Source organism: Nycticebus coucang, chromosome 5, assembly GCF_027406575.1.
Source record: "Nycticebus coucang isolate mNycCou1 chromosome 5, mNycCou1.pri, whole genome shotgun sequence".
NCBI lineage: Eukaryota > Metazoa > Chordata > Mammalia > Primates > Lorisidae > Nycticebus > Nycticebus coucang.
The window spans coordinates 111764539-111784634 of record NC_069784.1 but is presented as its reverse complement, the minus strand read 5'-3'; the positions used below and the strand labels follow the sequence as shown (position 1 = coordinate 111784634).

The 20096-nt window shown below is 40.3% G+C and overlaps 1 pseudogene across 1 annotated transcript in view; it reads left to right on the top strand.

Moving 5' to 3' along the window:
• The window catches only part of LOC128585572 (nucleolar protein 56-like), a 28833-nt pseudogene extending 9017 nt beyond the window's left edge, over window positions 1-19816 (top strand). Inside the window, exons 2-5 of the transcript XR_008380063.1 lie at window positions 14841-14938; window positions 16900-17040; window positions 18523-18624; window positions 19681-19816. The product of XR_008380063.1 is annotated as a nucleolar protein 56-like (transcript). The remainder of the gene's footprint in view (window positions 1-14840; window positions 14939-16899; window positions 17041-18522; window positions 18625-19680) is intronic.
• The last annotated feature ends 280 nt before the right edge of the window (window positions 19817-20096 follow it).

Below are 20096 nucleotides of genomic sequence, written 5' to 3'. Positions count from 1 at the left end.
TGTGGGTTTGCTGTAGATAGCCTCTATCAGTTTAAGAAAAGTCCCTTCTAGACCAATTTTCTTGAGTGTTCTGATCATGAAGGGATGCTGGATATTATCAAAAGCTTTTTCTGCATCAATTGAGAGAATCATATGGTCTTTGTTTTTTAATTTGTTTATGTGCTGAATTACATTTATAGATTTATGTATATTGAACCAGCCTTGAGACCCTGGGATAAAACCAACTTGGTCATGATGTATAATTTGTTTGATGTGTTGCTGGATTCTGTTTGTTAGGATCTTGTTGAATATTTTTGCATCTATATTCATTAGTGATATTGGTCTATAATTTTCTTTTCTTGTTGGGTCTTTTCCTGGTTTGGGGATCAGGGTGATATTTGCTTCATAGAACGTGTTGGGTAGTCTTCCTTCTTTTTCTACATTTTGGAACAGGTTGAGTAATATAGGTACTAATTCCTCTTTAAAGGTTTGGTAGAATTCTGACGTGAAACCATCTGGTCCCGGGCTTTTCTTTTTAGGGAGGTTTTGTATAGTTGATGCTATTTCTGAACTTGATATGGGTCTGTTCAACATTTCCACTTGATTCTGGTTAAGTCTTGGAAGGTGGCGTGCTTCCAAGTATCGGTCTATTTCCTTCAGATTTTCATATTTCTGAGAATAAAGTTTCTTGTAATATTCATTAAGGATTTTTTGGATTTCTGATGAGTCTGTGGTTATTTTGTCTTTGTTGTTTCTGATTGATGATATTAGAGATTTTACTCTTTTTTTCCTGATTAGGTTGGCCAGAGGTTTATCTATTTTATTGACCTTTTCAAAAAACCAGCTTTTTGATTTATTGATCTGTTGTATTATTCTTTTGTTTTCAATTTCATTTAATTCTGCTCTAATTTTGGTTATTTCTTTTCTTCTACTGGGTTTGGGGTTGGAATGTTCTTCCTTTTCCAGTTGCGTGAGATGTCCCATTAAGTTGTTAACTTCCTCTCTTTCCGTTCTCTTGAGGAAGGCTTGCAGTGCTATAAATTTCCCTCTTAGAACTGCCTTTGCAGTGTCCCAGAGGTTCTGATAGCTTGTGTCTTCATTGTCATTTTGTTCCAAAAAATTGGTGATTTCTTTCTTAATCTCATCTCTGACCCAGCTATCATTCAGCATAAGGTTATTTAACTTCCATGTTTTTGTATGGGTATGCAGATTCCTGTTGTTACTCAATTCAAGTTTTATTCCATGATGGTCCGAGAAGATGCACGGAATAATTTCTATTCCTTTAAATTTACTGAGGTTAGACTTGTGACCTAAAATGTGATCAATTTTGGAGTAAGTTCCGTGGGCTGATGAGAAGTATGTGTATTCAGTTTTGTTGGGATGAAATGTTCTGTAGATGTCTGCTAAATCTAAATATTGGATGGTTAGGTTTAAATCTAAGATTTCTTTGCTCAGCTTCTTTCTGGAGGATCGATCCAACACTGCCAAGGGAGTGTTGAAATCTCCAACGATTATGGAGCTGGAGGAAATCAAGTTACTCATGTCTGTTAGAGTTTCTCTTATAAATTGAGGTGCATTCTGGTTGGGTGCATAGATATTAATAATTGAGATCTCGTCATATTGAGTATTACCCTTAACAAATATGAAGTGACCATTCTTGTCCTTCCTTACTTTTGATGGTTTAAAGCCTACTGTATCTGCAAATAAAATTGCAACACCTGCTTTTTTCTGATTACCATTTGCCTGAAATATGGATGACCATCCTTTCACCCTGAGTCTGTATTTGTCTTTTAAGTTGAGATGTGACTCTTGTATGCAACAAATATCTGGCTTAAGTTTTTGTATCCAGTCAGCTAACCTATGCCTCTTTAGAGGACAGTTTAAGCCATTCACATTGATGGAGAGTAAGGATAAGTCTGGTGGAATTTTGGGTATCGAGTTTTTCAAAGGTCCAGTGGACATTTTTAATCCTTTCGCCAGTGTGGAAGTTGGAGTTTGATCCGAAGTTTCTGAGTGAGTTTACTTTTGTGGTATAGGATTGGGTTGGTCATTGTGGAGGATAGGTCTGAGAACATCCTGAAGAGCTGGTTTACTTATGGCAAATTTTTTCAACATATGAATGTCATTGAAGTATTTAATTTCTCCATCATAGATGAAACTCAGTTTAGCTGGATACAAGATCCTGGGTTGAAAGTTTTTTTGCTTTAGGAGATTAAAAGTTGATGACCAGCCTCTTCTTGCTTGAAAAGTTTCAGCAGAGAGATCTGCAGTTATTCTAATATTCTTACCTTTGTACGTTATAGTTTTCTTTCGCCGGGCTGCTTTGAGAATCTTCTCTTTCATGTTAACTTTAGTGAAGCTAATTATGATATGTCTGGGAGATGGCTTTTTGGGGTTGAATCGTGCTGGGGTTCTGAAGCTGTCTGCTATCTGAATTTCAGATTCTCTAGGCATGTCTGGAAAATTTTCTTTCATAATTTCATGTAGAAGGGCCTCTGTGCCCTTGGCTGCCACGTCATCAGCCTCCGAAATTCCTATAACCCTTATGTTATGTTTTTTCGAATTATCTGAGAGCTCTCTGAGTGAGTGATCCGTTTTCGCTCTCCATTTCTCTTCCTCTTTGAGAGATTGGGAGCGTTCGAAGACTTTATCTTCAATGTCAGAAATCCTTTCTTCTGCTTGCTCCATTCTGTTACTGAGGGATTCTACTGTATTTTTCATATCTTTGAGGGCTGTAAGTTCTTGTTTCAGTGTGTCTAAGTCTTTGGTGGTTTTGTCTTTAAATTCGTTAAATTCTTGAGACAGTTTTTGAATTTCTCCACGAATTCCTAATTCCATTTTATTAATCTTGTCTGCAAACCAAATTCTGAATTCGACTTCTGACATCTCAGCCAGTTGTTTATGAATGGGATCTTCAATCACATCTGCCGTATCTTTTCTTGGGGGGGTTGATCTATTCTGGTTATTCATGTTACCAGAGTTTTTCCGCTGATTCCGCCCCATGGTTTACTCCCTTTGGTTTTTCCCCTGGGGTTTTATCGAGGGCCCGTACAGTGTTGTGGCCTGAGAAACTGGGGCCCTGTCTGGTGTGGTGGAGCAAAGTGGTTCTGTCTTGTTTTCAGCTGGTTTCTGTTCTATCCTATTGCAACTTCTACTCTGGCTTGAAGTCTCAGCTGTGTGGAAAAATCAGCAATTAAGTCACCCCGCCTGCCCACCTCTGGCCCCAGTTGGAAAAGGAGAATCAAACCTTCCTACAATCGCACACCCAGGGCACCACCTGAAAAGTCCTCAGTCTATTAGCCCAGTTCAAAAGGTCCGAATCAACTGTCTCAATCGGCACTTGTCTCAGGTGGAAGGGTTCAAGAGGTCTCTGGGAACTGGATCACAGGGGCCTGGTGACTCCTCTGAGACAGCTCACTCCAGTGCAGCGTGGAGTCAGGAGGAGCCACCCCGCAAACAGAGCAGTCTGGGAAGGTTGACGTCTCCTTCCCCACTTTGCCCCTCCGTCGGACCCAGTCACTGGTATCTCTGCAGATGGCTAACCCAGTTGCCTGCAGTGAACAGACACTCCAGGGGTTTGCACCTGCCTGAATCGCGAGGAAGTCTGCCAGGTCCCCACAGACTGCCGCTATCTAGCAGGAGGAGATGGGGCCTGACATCTTTGAGTGTTTGATGCAGGTGATGGCAAGGAGGTGTTCACTCAGGCTTAGCCCCGTCCCTGATGGATGCTGCTAACAGAACAGAACAGAACAGACAACTTTGTGAGGTTCTGTCTCTGTTCCTGTCATCGCCTACAGGAGACGGGCTGTTTTGAGTTCAAACGTCTTTGCTGCTGGAGAATTGCGTCTGAACACCTCTCTGGGTCGGCCCCGCCCTGGAGGCTTCTGGGTTTGTGAGTCGTGACACAGGTGGCCTCCTCTGGTTGCCCAGGGAGACAGGGGGTGTGGCCTCAGAATATCCAGAAGTGAGCGTTCTGCCGTTAAAGAAAAAACGGCTGTTGATCTACCTCCAGGGAACTGCTGCTCTGGTGTGGGCACTCAGGCGACCCTTTTCTCCTCTGTCCCGCGCCCCAGAGTCAGCACTGAGCGGCCGCAGTTTGTGCTGGGTCCACACCCCTTAAGAGATCCCCCAAGAATCAGAACTCTTGGGGGATGGGCGCCCAGACCCGGATTGGGAGTGGGGCGGGGGGAAGCTAGAGTTTCATTCAGTTTCACGCAATACTACGGTCCGGGGAGGGCTCCTGCACTGCACCGCAGGGAAGTGCCGCCAAGGCTTGATTTCCCCTCAGCGGAGTGCCCTCTCCTCGCTCACGTATCCCAGAGTCAGCGCTGACCTGACGCAGCTCCGGCACTGTGCACTCCCCTCGAGAAATCACCCAAGGAGCCGAACTCCGGAGGGATAGGCCCTCAGACCCCGAGTGAGAGTAGGGGCTCTCAGCTCTCAGCGGGGAGGCCAGAGTCTTATTCAGTCTTGTGCCCGGGGAGGGCTCCTGCACTGCACTGCAGGGAAGTGCCGCCAAGGCTTGATTTCCCCTCAGCGGAGTGCCCTCTCCTCGCTCACGTATCCCAGAGTCAGCGCTGACCTGACGCAGCTCAGGCACTGTGCACTCCCCTCGAGAAATCACCCAAGGAGCTGAACTCCTGGGGGATAGGCCCTCAGACCCCGAGTGAGAGTAGGGGTTCTCAGCTCTCAGCGGGGAGGCCAGAGTCTGATTCAGTCTTGGGCCCCGTATGCCCGGGGAGGGTTGGTGCACTGCACCGCAGGGAAGTGCCGCGAGGCGTGACTCCCCCTCAGCCCGGTGCCCTCTCCTCACTCGGCGCGCCTCAGAGTCAATGCTGACCAGACGCAACTCGGGGACTGTCCACTCCCCTTGAGAAATCACCCAAGGATCCGAAGTCCTGGGGGACAGGCCTCCAGACCTCAGTGGGCGGGAGGGGAGCGCCGGGGATTCAGGGTTGCCGGCAAAGGATTCCCAAAGTTTTATTCAGCCCTATGTCCGGCAGGAGAACGCCACGGCACCCCAGTAGGGGAGGTAGGTCCAGTTTTTAGAAGGTCTCTCCCGTGGAGTGTAGTGGGAGGGGCTTTAATTTCTGCCCACTTGTTCAATTGTGGGGCTACAGAGCCGGTCTCATGGGGGAGGGGGACTCCCGTCCGCTTGGTGGTGGATTTTGTACCTTTTGTTTGCGTCCTTGTGATCACAACTTGCCTCAGCGGTGTTGATGTGCGTTCTTCAGCCTTCTCTCTTGGTGAGGCTCAAGTCCACCAGGATACTTACTAAATTCCTGTCCCTTAACTCTCCTTCTGGACGGGAGCCTTTGTTGAAAGCTGGCTTCAGTCCGCCATCTTGTCTCCTCAAAATCAGCCAGAGACTTTTAACTAGGTATACCTGCTGTAGCTGTGGGACTGTTTATGACCTTGTTATTTGGAACAATGACCATCTTTTACCTTGAGGATCACTTATAAGAGGGGTTCCCAATCCCTGGACTGGAAGACCGGTAATGGTCTGTGGCATGTTAGGAACCAGGCTGTGCAACAGGAGATGAGCAATGGGGAAGGCAAGGAAGCTTTTATTTGTATTTGTATTTATAGCTGCTTCCCATTGCTCATGTCACCATCAGAGCACCACCTCCTGTCAGATCAGCAGTGGCATTAGATTCTCATAGGAGCCTGAACCCTACTGTAAACTGAGCATTCAAGGGGGAGAGATGGTTACACTCCTATGAAAATCTAACACCTGATGATCTGAGGTGGAGATGAGGTGGTGATGCCAGCTCTGGGACTATCCAATTGCAGGAAAGCAAGCTTAGGACACCCACTGATTTTGCATTATGGTAAGTTTTATAATTATTTCATTACATATTACAATGTAATAATAACAGAAATAAAATGCACAATAAATGTAATGTCCTTAACTCATTTCCAAACCCTTTCTTCCTGGTCTATGGAAAAATTGTCTTCCATAAAACTGGTCCCTGGTGCCAAAAATGTTGGGGACTGCTGACTTACAACACATTGAGAAGATAGCTCTTCAACCAAATCGTAGAATATTGGACGACAGAAATCAGTCTTTTAAATCAAAGTATCAAAGTTTATATGCTGATAATTTTAACCACATTCCTTAAAATGACAAGAAACAAATATTCCCTTCTTGTGACAACCCATGAAATAGAAGATGTTTTAAAATACCCAGCTTTTTCAAATTTTGTGATACAGAGGAAACTAAATTAATTTTGGAATCTAAAATAAATGCTTGTGAAGTCATGCACAAAATTTATCTTTTTTAATATCATGGGTAAACAAAATCCCTAAATATTAACACAGAAAAAAACTGATTTTAACTTGTAATATTCTCTCATGCTGTTTCACAAAGTTGATAAGAACTGTGGAAATTATTGGTTTGAATTTTATCCTTTTTTTCATCCCTAAACTTTAATTGATTAAGATACTATTGATCCAGGAAAACATTTCAAAGAACTTTAATAGTTATAAAAAATAATTCAGAGTTTATTGAAAAGAGAGTCAAGGGTGGCGCCTGTGGCTCAAGGACTAGGGTGCCGGTCCCATATGCCGGAGGTGGTGGGTTCTAACCCAGCCCTGGCCAAAAAAAAAAAAAAAAAAAAGAAAAAGAAAAGAGAGTCAAGTGTGAACAACTTGGCAGACATCATCAAACCAATTTATAGTATTCAATATAAATAATCCATGAGTAAAATAAGTCTGCTAAAATAATGTGGAAAATCTTTAAAATCTATGTAACTATATACACCAGCTGATATCCTTAGTTTTCCCAGAATATTTTTTGGGGTATTTTACCTCTGGCTTGCTGTAGTCAGGGACACTTTGGTGTAAATAACAGGAACCCAGTACAAACTCTTTAAGGCAGGAAGAAAAGATAAATTGAATGTAATGGCCCAGCTACTTTTTTCAGAGCCTCTTTCCCTCTTGCTTCTCCTGAGTTCTCTTTATATTACTGGCCTCATTTTTGCCCATTGTAGATAGCTTACTTCAATGGTTAGGAACCATAACTATAAGTAGTTCCAGATTCCATTTTTCTTGCAACTTACCTTTTTTTTTTCACTACTTTCTGTAAGAAAGCTAAGCTAAGACCTGGGCTGATCCCAGCATGCTTAGATCTCCCTGGAAATGAAGACAGGGTACAGTCAGCCTCACTGAAGCCACACAAACTATATTCCTATTAGGAAAGAACAGTGCCTATCCCAGAAAAGAGGGGGATTCTGAGTGCAGAAAATGCAGGTGTTATCCTCTGTATAGTCATTTTATTGTTGTTTTCATAAGCCATAACTTTAGTGGCAAATCTGTCTTGTCTGTTGAGTGATTTCTGTATAGGGTTTTGGGTGTGTGTGTGTTTTTAGTTTAGTTTAGTTTAGTTTTAGATCTATGATTGCATTTTTTAAAGGAAAGTTCAGTTTTTACTGAGGAAATACATTTATCCAAGTCCTGGACCCAGCATATCCCCAGAATTTGTCCTTGACACTGCTTTGGATGCTCTAAATTGGAAATAATCTCATTAATATCCATATGAGATGGAGAAGAAAGAAGTAGAGATACAGTGTGCAAAGCGGAAAACTAATTGTCTGTTTTACTACAATACCTTTAAAAAAGTCTGGCTCAAAGGAGTAGGGCACTGGCCCCATATGCTGGAGGTGGCGGGTTCAAACCCAGCCCCAGCCAAAAAAACTGCAAAAAAAAGTCCTAATTGTAGGCAAATTATTATTCTCTACTACTGCCAAAAATTGAGATACCTATACTTTTTTAATCAAAATAAGCAATCTTGATAAACACTACAGAACATTTTTTTGGCGGGGGTAAGGTACCTGAGGATAAGTCTGGGATGCTTAGGAAGGTACATTTCATAGGTAGAGCCCAAATGCATTATAATGGTTCCATAAAAAAAAAAACTCCCTGAGAATGGAGGTGGGAAAACTAGGATGAAGAGTCTGTGAGTGATCAAAGTCCTGAAAATAGCTTGTCCTTTGGGAAGGGGCTTCTTTGCCAGGCTCGCAGTGGCAAACATGAAGTGAGATTATATAGTGAGACCAGGGAACACCCAGGGTGTTTGGCTTGAAATCAAATCAAATTAACAATAATTAAAAAAAAAAATCTTTGCTTGAAAGTTCAAGTTAAACTCCATTGAGCTCATATGAGTAACTTGAAATAAAAGACACAATTGCATGTCCCGAATGTATTTTATTAACCTTAAAAAGAAATATTTGTGGAATACAAATAAAAAAGAGAAAGAGAACTCAATGACCTTGCATATGCTGTGTGCTCATGTGGCAGGATGGAGGAACTGTGGGACAATGGGGACATGGAGGAAGGGTGGAGAGGGTCACAACACAATGCCGTGCTTGTTCATGACGGTGCCAAAGTGCGTAGAAGGACTTACACCAGGAACATAATTTCATTAAAAACTTTTAAAATGAAATATTGAAAGGGAAAACCTAATTTTTTTAAATTTGTGTATGTTATTTGTTCCCAAACTTTGAAATAATCTTCAGTAGATCAACAGAAACTCCTTTGAGAAACAATCCAGACTATGGAGAGTAAATCTACGAAATAAAAGAAAACTTGAAAAATTAGAGACAGGGTATTGAACCAGCAAGTCTGTTGAAAACTCAGTGACATGATAAATCTGTTCATGAAGATTTATTTGCTTCTGTCCTCGAGGAAGGAAGATGTGTTCCTGTTCTATTTAATCCTGGCGGCCCTGTCTAGAACCCAGCCCCCCTTTTCTGGAACAAGGCTTCAGCTCTGATCTCTGTGACAGGGCCTGCTAATTGCTAACCCAATGTCCATTTTCTTTCTCTTTCTAAGTAAAAGAATCAACTTTACCTGAAGGAAATGTGCACAAGTAGAAGACTTCATTTTCTAGTCTACACTGAAATTAAAGACGGCCAATGAGAGTAAGTACAACTCCTTGGGTAGGTTTTCTGGGAAGCCTTGAAAGAGGCTCGCATACCTGGAAGCCACCTTTGTCCATCTCTTCTTTTCCTTTCTTCTAACTAGGAGCTTCAATGTGATCACTGGAACTCCAGTCTCCATTTGTGATGATTAGGAAAGCTTGAGGATGGAAGATATTCTGATCATTGAAAAGTGACAAGATGGAAGAGGCCTGGGTCTCTGGTGAACATGAGGCAGCAACAGATGACCTTTGTCTATGCCAATCATTTCTGGATCCCCAGCATTTATAATAGCTCAGTTACATAATAGATGCTCATTAGTTTTTGAATGGATGCATGAATAAATATGTGCTTACCTGGACTTCCTCCAATTGTCTGAAGCTGGTTCAGCTCCATCCTATGTATTTGGTGGTATTTATTTCTCACTTCTACCAATCTCTCCTTAAATTTTGTTTTTATGTTTTAATTTTGATGCAGCTTTGGATCTCTTTACTTGACTAGAAAAGTCTTGCCTGCACTTATGCTTTTACTTAAATGGCATACACATAGTTTTAGAAAAGGCAAGCCTTCTTAGGAAAGGCCACCATAATTTGGTTTATTTTCATAGTGAGAAGAAAAGTTAGATACTCTGGAATTTAAAGCAATTTTCAAATCTGCAAATATGTTTATTTTTCAGAAACAATATTTGAATAGTTTCTATTGCCTACTGAAATAAAAATCATAAGAAGTGATTTAGATGGACTCCAAAATAAGTCATTATTTTACCACATTCACCTGCTAGTAGAAGCATTTCATTTAGTCATAACTTTGGGCTTACCTATCAGCTACTCATTTTCAATATGGCAACAAAACTAAAGCCTCCAATATTTCTGATTCCCAACTGTGTGCCTTGCTTAGTAAATTGATTATGAGGAAATGGTTTCATTGGACTGTTTAATGAGGATGTTTCTGCAATATTCTTTTAATTATGTAGCCATAGGAAAATGCATTTATACAGTTCTTCAGCAAATTTATTAAGTACCTATTACATATGAATCAGTTTATATTGGGTCATTAGACAAGGCCTCTCTGACATTCAAACTGAGACTTGAAAGATGAGAAAAATTTAGCTAGGAAAATGGTTGAAGGAAGTATATTCCTGACAGAGAACAAAATGTGCAAATGTGCTAGGCAGGAAACAGCTTACGAGTTCTTAAGAAACTCAAAGTAGTCCTGGGGTGTAGGAAGCCAGTAACATGCCTGCTGCACTTAGACAAGCAAGAGAGGCTGGTGGGGCCAGATTATGCCTGGATGTGTGTGCTGCATTGTGTGGTGTCAGTGGTCTACTACTGTGTAACTCACTAACTTAGAAGAGTAACCATTTACTTGCTCAAGATTCCATAGGTCAGCAGGTTGGGCTGAGTTCAGCTGGATGGCTTTCTGCTGGTCTCACCCGGGTCCATTCATATAGTTGTAGTCATCTGGTAACTGTCATACCTGGGGGCCAAGATGCCTCCTTCCTGTCTGTGGACTAGGCCACCTTCTCAGTATCATTTTTCATTCCCTTAGTCTGGGCTTCTTGACATATGGCAATCTCAGGACAGTAACAGGACCAGAGCAAAGGCTACCAGACTTCTTAAGACCTTCCTTGGAAGTTGTACAATGTCACTTCTACCTCATTCTGTTGGTCAAAAAGTGTCATGGGGCCAGTCCAGGTTCAAGCAGTAGGGAAATAAGATTACATTTCTGATGGAAGGAATGGCAAAGAATTTATGGCCATTTTTACTCTTTCTTATTAAGATGTATTTAATGGCACTGTTTGGTTAAAAGACATGAACTGAAGCATTTCAAAGGAAGATATACTAATGACTAACAAACTCATGAAAAAAATGCTCAAAGTCTCTAATTATCAGGGAAATGCAAATAAAAACCATAACGAGATATCACCTAACTCCAATGAAAATGGCTTGTCTTAAAAAGTTCCCAAACAATAGATGCTGGTGTGGATGCAGAGAGAAAGGAACACTTACACACTGTTGGTGGGACTGCAACCTACTGCAATCTCTGTGGTAAATTGCCTGGAGATACCTCAAGGAACTTAAAGCAGACCTATCATTTGATCAAGAAATCCCACTGCTGGATATGTACCCAAAGGAAAAAAAAAAAGGTCATGTTATAAAAAGAACACCCGAATTCAAATATTTGTAACTGCACAATTCACAATCACACAGACGTGGAAGTGACCCAAGTGCTCATCAATACATGAATGGATTGATAAAATGTGGCATATACATATTACAGAGTACTATTCAGCCATATGGAAAAACAGTGATCCAGTATCTTTTGTGTCAACCTGGTTGGAAGTGAAAACATTCTTCTAAGTGAAACACCCCAAGAACGGAGAAACAAACACAAATACTGGATACTAAATTGGAACTAATTGATCAACACTTAAGTACACAAAAGGAAGTAAATCTCAACGAAGGTCAAGCTTGAGGGGGTGGGTAAATTCACATTTATTGGGTACAATGCACACTAGCTAGGTGAAGGGCACACTTAAAACTTTGACTCAGTCTGTACAAAACCAAAGAATGTAACTGAAATATGTACCCCTTAATATTCTGAAATTTAAAAAAATAATAAAAAAGATGTATGGTTTTTAAAAGTATTAAAGAAAAACAACGAAAAGCCTTTAAACAAAATGGAGTGATACCATTATGTGCAATATTATGTCCTCCTCCCAGCCCTATTCATGCTCTGGCTTTTGAGTTTAATAAGCCTAGATACTGAGGAAAATGGAGAACTCAGGGAATATAGTGCTGAGGGAATACGTCTAAACCCAAGTTCATCCAGGCGGGAGAGATGCTTGTGGATTACTTGACTAGAACCTCGAGTCCTCCCCCACTGGATGGCCAGCAGGAATAGCAGGAGGCAATATCAGAATTCCTATACAGAGTTATAGGATGATTTGGGAGTGATCTGTGTGTGAGCTGAAAACCAAAATGGTATTCTGGTTTCTATTCTGGTGTCTCAGAATAGATAGATAGATAGATAATAGACAAAAGTCAGGTGCTCACATGCCCCAACCTTCCTCCTACATAGTTATTCAGAATTAGCTGCACCTCCAGAGGCAAGTGAGCAGGGAATCCTTGAATTTGAAGGATAGAATAGAGCTCAAAATAGAAACTGAGTTATATAAAATGAAAGTAGTTCTATTCCTGAAACAAGTTTGTTGCTATAAAAATACTATGTATATGTGATATATATGTTTTTAAATGAATCTTTTATTGAAGTATTATAAGTACTCTGAAGAGTACAAAAAAGCAATCAAAGAATAAAAATAATTTTTTATAATATGAACACATGGATATAGATCAGTAAGTGGAATATAGACAGTGCTCTAGAAGCCTGTTCCTTTTTTCCCAAGGTAAGGCCTGTCCTGACTCTGACACCATAGATTAGTTTGGCCTATATTCTTGACTTATATAAATGGAAGTGTATAGTAGGTACTTTTTGTGTTTGACTTTATTTCACTCAGCATGATGTTTGTGAGATTGGTTAACGTTGTGAAGTGTAGTTTATTCGTTACCATTACCCTTTGGTATTCTAGAGTATGTATTTAGCCATTCTCATTATTGTTGATAGAACAACAATTTGAGTTGTTTCCAATTTGGGATTGCTGTGAAAGTGCTGTTCTGTACATTTTTGTATGTGGTTTGGCCAAGCCTTTGCACTCATCTTTCTTGTTTATATACCTAGGAGAGAAGTTACTAGGCTGTACTGTCTGTGTATACTCAGCTTCAGTAGATGAGCCAAATTATATTAAGTGGTTGTGCTAGTTTACACGTCTATCAGAAATTAATAAAAATTCTAGATGTTTTAACGTTTTTGCTAACACTGATATGGTCATAGTTTTAAGTTTTAGTTATTTTAGAAGGTATGCATGTGTTTCTTTATTGTGTCTTAAATTTGCATTTTCCTGATAATTAATGTAGTTGAACATCCTTCATGTGTTACTAAGCCATTTCTTTATTTTCTTCCGTGGAGTGTGTGTTCAAGTCTTTTGTTCATTTTTCTACTTGGTTTTCTTTCTTTTCTTATAGCTTTGTGGGAATTAGTTATAGATTCTGGACACAAGACTACACACACACATACACGTATTTATGGCTTGCTTTTTCACCTTCTTTTCCTTTGCTTTTTCACATTTTTAATGATATCTTTGAACGAAGAGCATTTCTCATTGTTTTTGATTTATCACTCTTTTATTTTATCCTGAGTACTTTGTACATCTTCTTCAAGAATCCTTGGGTATTTTTGGTTTTTGCCTGTCCATGCACACGGTGAAGTTGGCTTGTCAATTTCCGTAAAAAAAAACAAAACAAAACTCCTGGTCTAGGCACTGCTTTGAATCCAAATTTCAGGAAGATCTCTCTTAGAAGGTCACATTTAAATGGCTTAGCCCTAAAGGAATAGAAGGAACCAGTTATGTTGGAAGTGGGGGAGAGGGGTTGGAAAGTTATCTCAAACAAAGAGAATATCATGTACAAAGATCCACAGTATAAAAAGGTGTGGCAAAATCAAGAAGCTGAAAAGTGGTTGGTGTGGCAGGAAAAGGGACAGAAGGGAGGTTGGCATGTGAGTCAAAACCCAGATGCCCTTCTGAGCAGTTTAGATAAATAGCAATCAGCAGAAGCTTAGAAATTGTTGTTTGCTTTACTTACTATTAACAAACATGTTTTTTATTGGACCATGATTTGTCTTTGGCATTTATTCAACTTTTCATAAGAAATATGTGACAATTTGAAAAAAAAGCTATAATTGGATCCTCTCCAGCTAAAAACAAAAGTATAATATGAATTTGTTGGATTCTTGGACTCAAAACTTGGGTTGAATACATCTATCAGTATTTTCTGAATCCATTTTATTCCCACAATTCCCTGTATTAGAACTCAGTGCACTAAAACATTTCTTTGAAAACAAACAAAAATGCCACCCCCCACCATGACTCAGTGTATGTTCATTTCATATCCACTTTCATTTTTCTTTGTTCATCAGGAAGAGTCACAAAAGAGATGAGTCAACTGTAAATTCAGGAGGGTGAATCTGTGCTCATCATCCTCAAGCACTGGTGGAAACACTTGTAGCTTAGAGCTCTTATCAATAGGTCTTTTGTTATTTCAAGGACAGTGCTAAATACACAATGACTATATGGTTTTTGAATGCTTCAAAGAACCCTTGCTATTTTCTAGAAAGACTGCAGCTGTCTTAACAATTGCAACATCACTCCATATATAAAAAATGTCTTCTGAGCAGGATCAAGCTGTCATATTCAGGTTGAATCAGGCAAACTTTACTGTAGTACTTTGTATCAGACCAATTGTCTATGGTTCTAGAAAGTAAATCTTTGTTACTTTGTCTTAATAACATAAAAATAATACATTTGAGTAAGTAGTTGAACATTACTATGGCAAGTTACATTGTTAGACCCTTTTGAGGATGCAAAGATAACTGAGGCTGAAAAATGAGTATCAGCCTATTCCAGAGTGCAGGGAGGTGAGGTTCTCTTAAAGAAAATACAGTGGAATAAGAACAGCGGGAATAGAAGGATAACATACAAGTAAGGAAGAATTTACTAAGTATAAGTGACCTATATGTTAAAAATAGCGTCAACCTTTTCCCTAACTCTGCTTGGCCTTGGTAGCCTTTGCCTCACCAACAGGTATGGGTTGAAAAACTCTCGTCACCTGAAGTAGGCTGAGGTCACGTGTTTCAGAGTGCATAGTTACTTCTGGATCTGAGTTCCTCACTGGACTCATGATTTCTCTGCAGGATCTAGCACCTTTTCTGAGTGTCTGACTATGCTCACTGAATACTCGTAATTGTCTGATCTCTGGAAAAAACGGGACAGGCCCCTGGGACTCCATGTTTCTTCCCACTGGTCTTCTGAACATGTTTTACCAACAGGTTTGCCTGCTGCAGCCCACTGCCAGGGCTAGAGGACTCGCAGTTGTGCTGGAGCCTCCTGCAGGGCATGCCAAACTCCATCAGACACTGAATACAAGGTAAGCTTACTTCTATGCAACAAGGCTAACCAAGATGGCAGCTTTATTTTCCCTTATCTCTAGACCCACCAAGTTCTAGTTCTTGGATTTCTTGTTTCTTGTTTGAATGAAGACATGAAAGCCGGGTGTGTGTAAGGGAAAAGAACACTGGCCAATCTGGGTGGAATAGAGAGAAGAGAGAATAAAGTAAATTGTGAAGATAAATCTAGAATGATCTGTGGGGGCTAGGACAGGAATACTGTAACAGGACAAACAAAGGATATGTATTGGGCTTTGTGTAGTGGGGAAAGGAGGCTAAACAAATGGAGCTCTAACTTAGCACTAGTTGTAATATACAATGAGAAGTAGCATGCTCAATGTTACACACCAGGTGAATATATAGAAAAAAAACACATTCCTTATATTCTAGAAGTGATTTAATTTTGCTCTCAAATCTCCTCTCAATGGTAGAAAGGTGAGGGTGCACTTCAGCTTGCCAATTAAAGGCTGTATAAGTCTAAAAATATTCTCTTTCAGATGAGTATATTCTATTTTAGATAAATATCAAATTCACACTTTGAACTTCCTTCCTGGGGCATTAACCCTTTTCTCCAAAACAGTGTCTCTGTTAGGAGCTCTTTGTCTGCTTGGCCACAGAAGGTGGACTTTTTTATCTGTTGGTTGTTATGCTGCTGTCACTTCTCTGGGCTTGTTTGAGATGTCCCTTCTGGCTGACCTGTTGAAATTTGCTATTGGTTACACTACTGGTTTATTCCCTTAGCCTCATGATTCTCTTCTCAAAATTCCCCCACCCCATATCTACACCCACTTGGCCCATTTTGGGCTTCCCTTGCACTGAAGTTTCTTAGAGCCTTAGTGACATCTATTATCCCGCCCCTGGTTTGGACAGAAGAAACGTCTCCAGTGACCGAGAGGATGCCAACTTGGGTTCTGCCCTGACGGATGTGGTTTGTTTGGAAGGGAGAGTCAGGGCAACACCGTGGATCTCTCTATCCTTGTTAATATAATAAACCAGAAGCAAGAATATGGCCTTGAAGGAACTGGGGCTCTTATTCCAAGCAAATACAAAATTCTGGGATGGTGTTTTCTAATGCTTGCCCATTTAATTCCCCAAATCAGAATTTGCAGAAGATGGATGGTTCTTGGATAATAACAATGGATTATCATAAGCATAGTCAAGTGGTAACTCTAAGTCCTCCTGTTGCTCCAGAAGCAGTCTCATTACTGCATCAAATTAATGCTCTGAAACATACCTGCCATGCAGTTATTAATATGGCAAAGATTTTTTTTCTTTATTCCAATAAACAGGAGGCACCAGAAGTCATTTTATTCCATATGGCCTGGTAAGAAATGTCTCTTTACTATGTGTCTTGTCTCCAAGATCCGTCAGTTTGCATATCCTGTGCCACATTTTAGTTTTGGGGAACATTGATTGTCTCACAGTCCCATAGGGTGCCAGGCTGATTTGCTACGCTGGTGACTTCTTTACAATAGGACTGAAGAGCAGAGGTGACTGGGCCTATCTATATAATCTAGGTAAATGTTACAGATGTCAGGGTGGGAGATAAACTTGAGAAAACGTATTAGAGCCTGATGCCTCTAGCATGCCAGTTGCCTAGGTGACATGCTGGGATGTCCCTTCCAAAATAAAGAAAACTGAAAGTGAGTTGCCACATCAGTCAGTTTTCTATCTCACTAAAAGGGAGGAAGATGCTTGGTGGCATGTGCTGCTTTGACTCAGCCAGGTGTTCTAAGTGGTGGCAGCAGCAGCAAATATCTCTGAGTGTCCCCTCTATACCCCCAAATTTGATACCACACCTTAGAAAGAACTTTTGGTGAGAAGTTACCCTGGAAAGCCAAACTCGGTGGAAAGTTGCTTTTGATCTGGAAATTCACTTTATAGAAAAAGATGCAAGGCTTTTGTCCATGAGTTTCACTGGCCTTCTGTACCCATCTCTTAGCTATGCCTGGCCTTCCAGAACAATGGAAAAGCACACTGAAAACCAGTGGGAAGATACAGGTCTGATAATTAAGTTTGCAAACTTGTTACGGAGTGCTTACGTTGGCAGCACTGTACGAACAGCTCAGCGAGGTTTCATAACGTTGGTGTACCAGTGTCTCACAGCTATGTTTGTGTTGATGTGTAGCAAAATCTTGTTGAGCTGCATTCATTATTGTTGAATGCTGCCGCGAGAATGTCAGAGCTTGAATTAGAGCAATAAACAAACATTAAATTTCTTGTTAAACTTGGTAAGAGTGTAAATGAAATCAGGAACATGTTAGTCCATGTTTGTGGGTATAATGCCATGAAGAAAACAGCAGTGTACAAATGGATTAAACATTTTTCTGGGGGAAAAGAAAGTGTCACTGATGGAGAGAGGACAGGGTGGCCAGTAGTGAGCAGAATTGAGGAAGACATTGCAAAAATACATTGAATTGTGAACCAAAGTTGTCAACTAACAATGGCGAGCATAGCAGACAAAGTAAGCATAGTAGAGAAACAGTTAAGAAAATCTTAACTGAAAATCTTGACATGAGAAAGGTGTCTGGAGAAACAGTCCCAAAGGACCTCACAGATGAATAAAAGCAAAGGAGAGATGAAATTTGTCAAGACCTTTTGGGGAGGCAAGATGATGTTTTGGGCTGTGTTATAACTGGTGATGATGAAATATGGGTGTACCAGTACAACCCTGTAACAAAGCATCAAAGTACACAATGGAAGCAGCCAATTCTCCATCAGAAAAGTTCTGTCAGTCCAAATCAAGAGTCAAAACAATGTTGCTAAACTTTTTTGATATCAGAGGGTTTGTTCATCATGAATTTGTACCAATTGGACAAAAAAATTAACCAAGTTTATTATTTGGAAGTGCCAAAAAGGCCTTTATTCCTCAAATGTAGAAAAAAATCACTGGGGAGCAGAGCAGGTGAGTAGGAAGGGTATTCTAATATAGCTATTTGTTTACTGGTTAAAAACTCCCTTATAGACAGTGCTATGTGAATTGGTGCATTGTTGTGATGCAAGAGCCATGAGTTGTTGGCTAAGATTTTCAGTCGTATTCTTGTGATGGCACATGATAATAATAATAATGAGTGCCACTCAGCAAGACACCACCACATGTCCACATGAACACAACTGTGAGACACCAATATATTGAGGTTATGAAACCTCACCAAGTTGTTTGTATAGTGCTGCCAACATAAGTGTATGGTGGCAAGTTCACAAACTTAATTGTCAGACCTCGAATACCTAGCACCTAATCTGACATGTTTTAAGTGCCTAACAAATGTTTGGATGAATGGATTTCATGAAAAATGAAATATGATATTATCAGTAAAAACACCTAATGTGTTATATTCTTCGATAAAATTTTTAATAATATAAAACTTGGACTATTTCATTTTAGGTTTGTGTATTTATTAGTAGCATTATCACCTTTATATTATCCTTTGCTTATTTATACAATCAATACCCCTTACTTACTATATTTCCTAATATTTTACTTTCCTGATTTGCCTGGTTATTCCAATAAAAATGATCATTTTTCTCTAGTTTGGAGATTAAGCTGATAGAATTTTATTGTCAGCATTCTTGGCAACGTGGATGACCTTGTGATGCTACATTTTGATGAGATGATCGCTGATTTGGAGTCATCCCTGCTGTGCCATCTGAGCTCATATTCTCAAAGGTACTGAGGTTCATGTTAATTGACTCCTTAAAACTCAAAAAATTTGAACGTTCTAATTAAATAGATGATTGAATGAAAGTTCATAGAATACAATTATAAAAACGTTTTAATGTAAAATGTCAGAACTGTGATCAGATCAAATGACCCCCTCACCTCCCCAGGTACTGGCTATTATAGAAATCTGGAAGCAGTCTACTTACAGACTCGCTGTATCAATCAGAGAAAGCAAAAGCAAGAAACTGTAAGCACTCAAGTAGCCATCTGAATCCCACTTGTTTATAAAGTTTTAAAATATTTTCCTTTAGGAAAAACTGCTAAGGTTGCTAACTGTAGAAGTCACTTTTCACAGCAGATAAACCTAGTTGGTACCCTGTTTCCCCGAAAATAAGACAGTGTCTTATTTTAAGGTGTGCTCCCAAAGATGCGCTAGGTCTTATTTTCAGGGGATGTCTTATCTTTCCTGTAAGTAGGTCTTATTTTTGGAGGATGTCTCATTTTCGGGGAAACAGGGTATCTTCTGGAACTATAAGAATACCTATTAGGGTAGAATCACTTTGGCCCAGTAAATATTTAGAATGTGATGCTTCCAATCTTAAGGTTAGTTAACATATCTGGAATAGATGTGTGACTTGATGAGAAATCTCATAAGATTTCTTTTTACTTCTTCTTTTTGCATTATGATTTATTTTCAAGGACATTTTGCAGACTTTTTTCGTAAAGAGAATTGCTGGTAATTTTAGTGGTAATATCTGACTAAAAAAAATGAGCACATTTTCCCTCTAACTGGAGCACACATGTTACAAAGTTACCTGTGGGTTGAAGAATTGGTATAAAGCCAGGAAACTGCGTGACATGAATGTGCCTTTCCCAATGAAAGAAATGATTGTAGGGAAGCTAAAGCAATTTAATTCCAATCATGGAATTTGTTATTGAGCTGCTCTCTGATAACAGGTAGCGACAATTGTTACAGGATTGGCAGGAAAGGGGCCAGTAGAAACCACTCCTGGCACCTTCTGACCATCTGCGGTTACCTCGTGGACTCTTATTCAATTACAGGAGTCTATCTGCAAAATTAACTTTTCTTTTAAGAAGAGAGCAAGAGGAAGAAAGACCCAGTGAGAGGGAAAATGAAGGCTCATTGCAAGATCAGCCTTCAAATCTGAGAGGCACAGAGAAGCTATTGAGGGATTAAAGATGACCTTCTCTGAGGACATGTTCCTCTTCTAGACTCTGTCGTACTGCCCCTGCAGAATCAGGAGCAGGGCATGAGGTCCAGGTGCTGTGAGGGCCGGCACGTGGGGCCTGCTGGCCAGTGCAGTCATGGACATGTGCACCGCGCACACCACGTGCTGAAGCTCTGCTCTCAGACCCTCTTTCCACTGGGCTGAGTTAGGAAGGCAGCTCCACCTCCCCTGAGAAACTGGTGGGAAGGGCCAGATCTTGGCCTTATTTCCTTCTAATTCTAGCTCTGT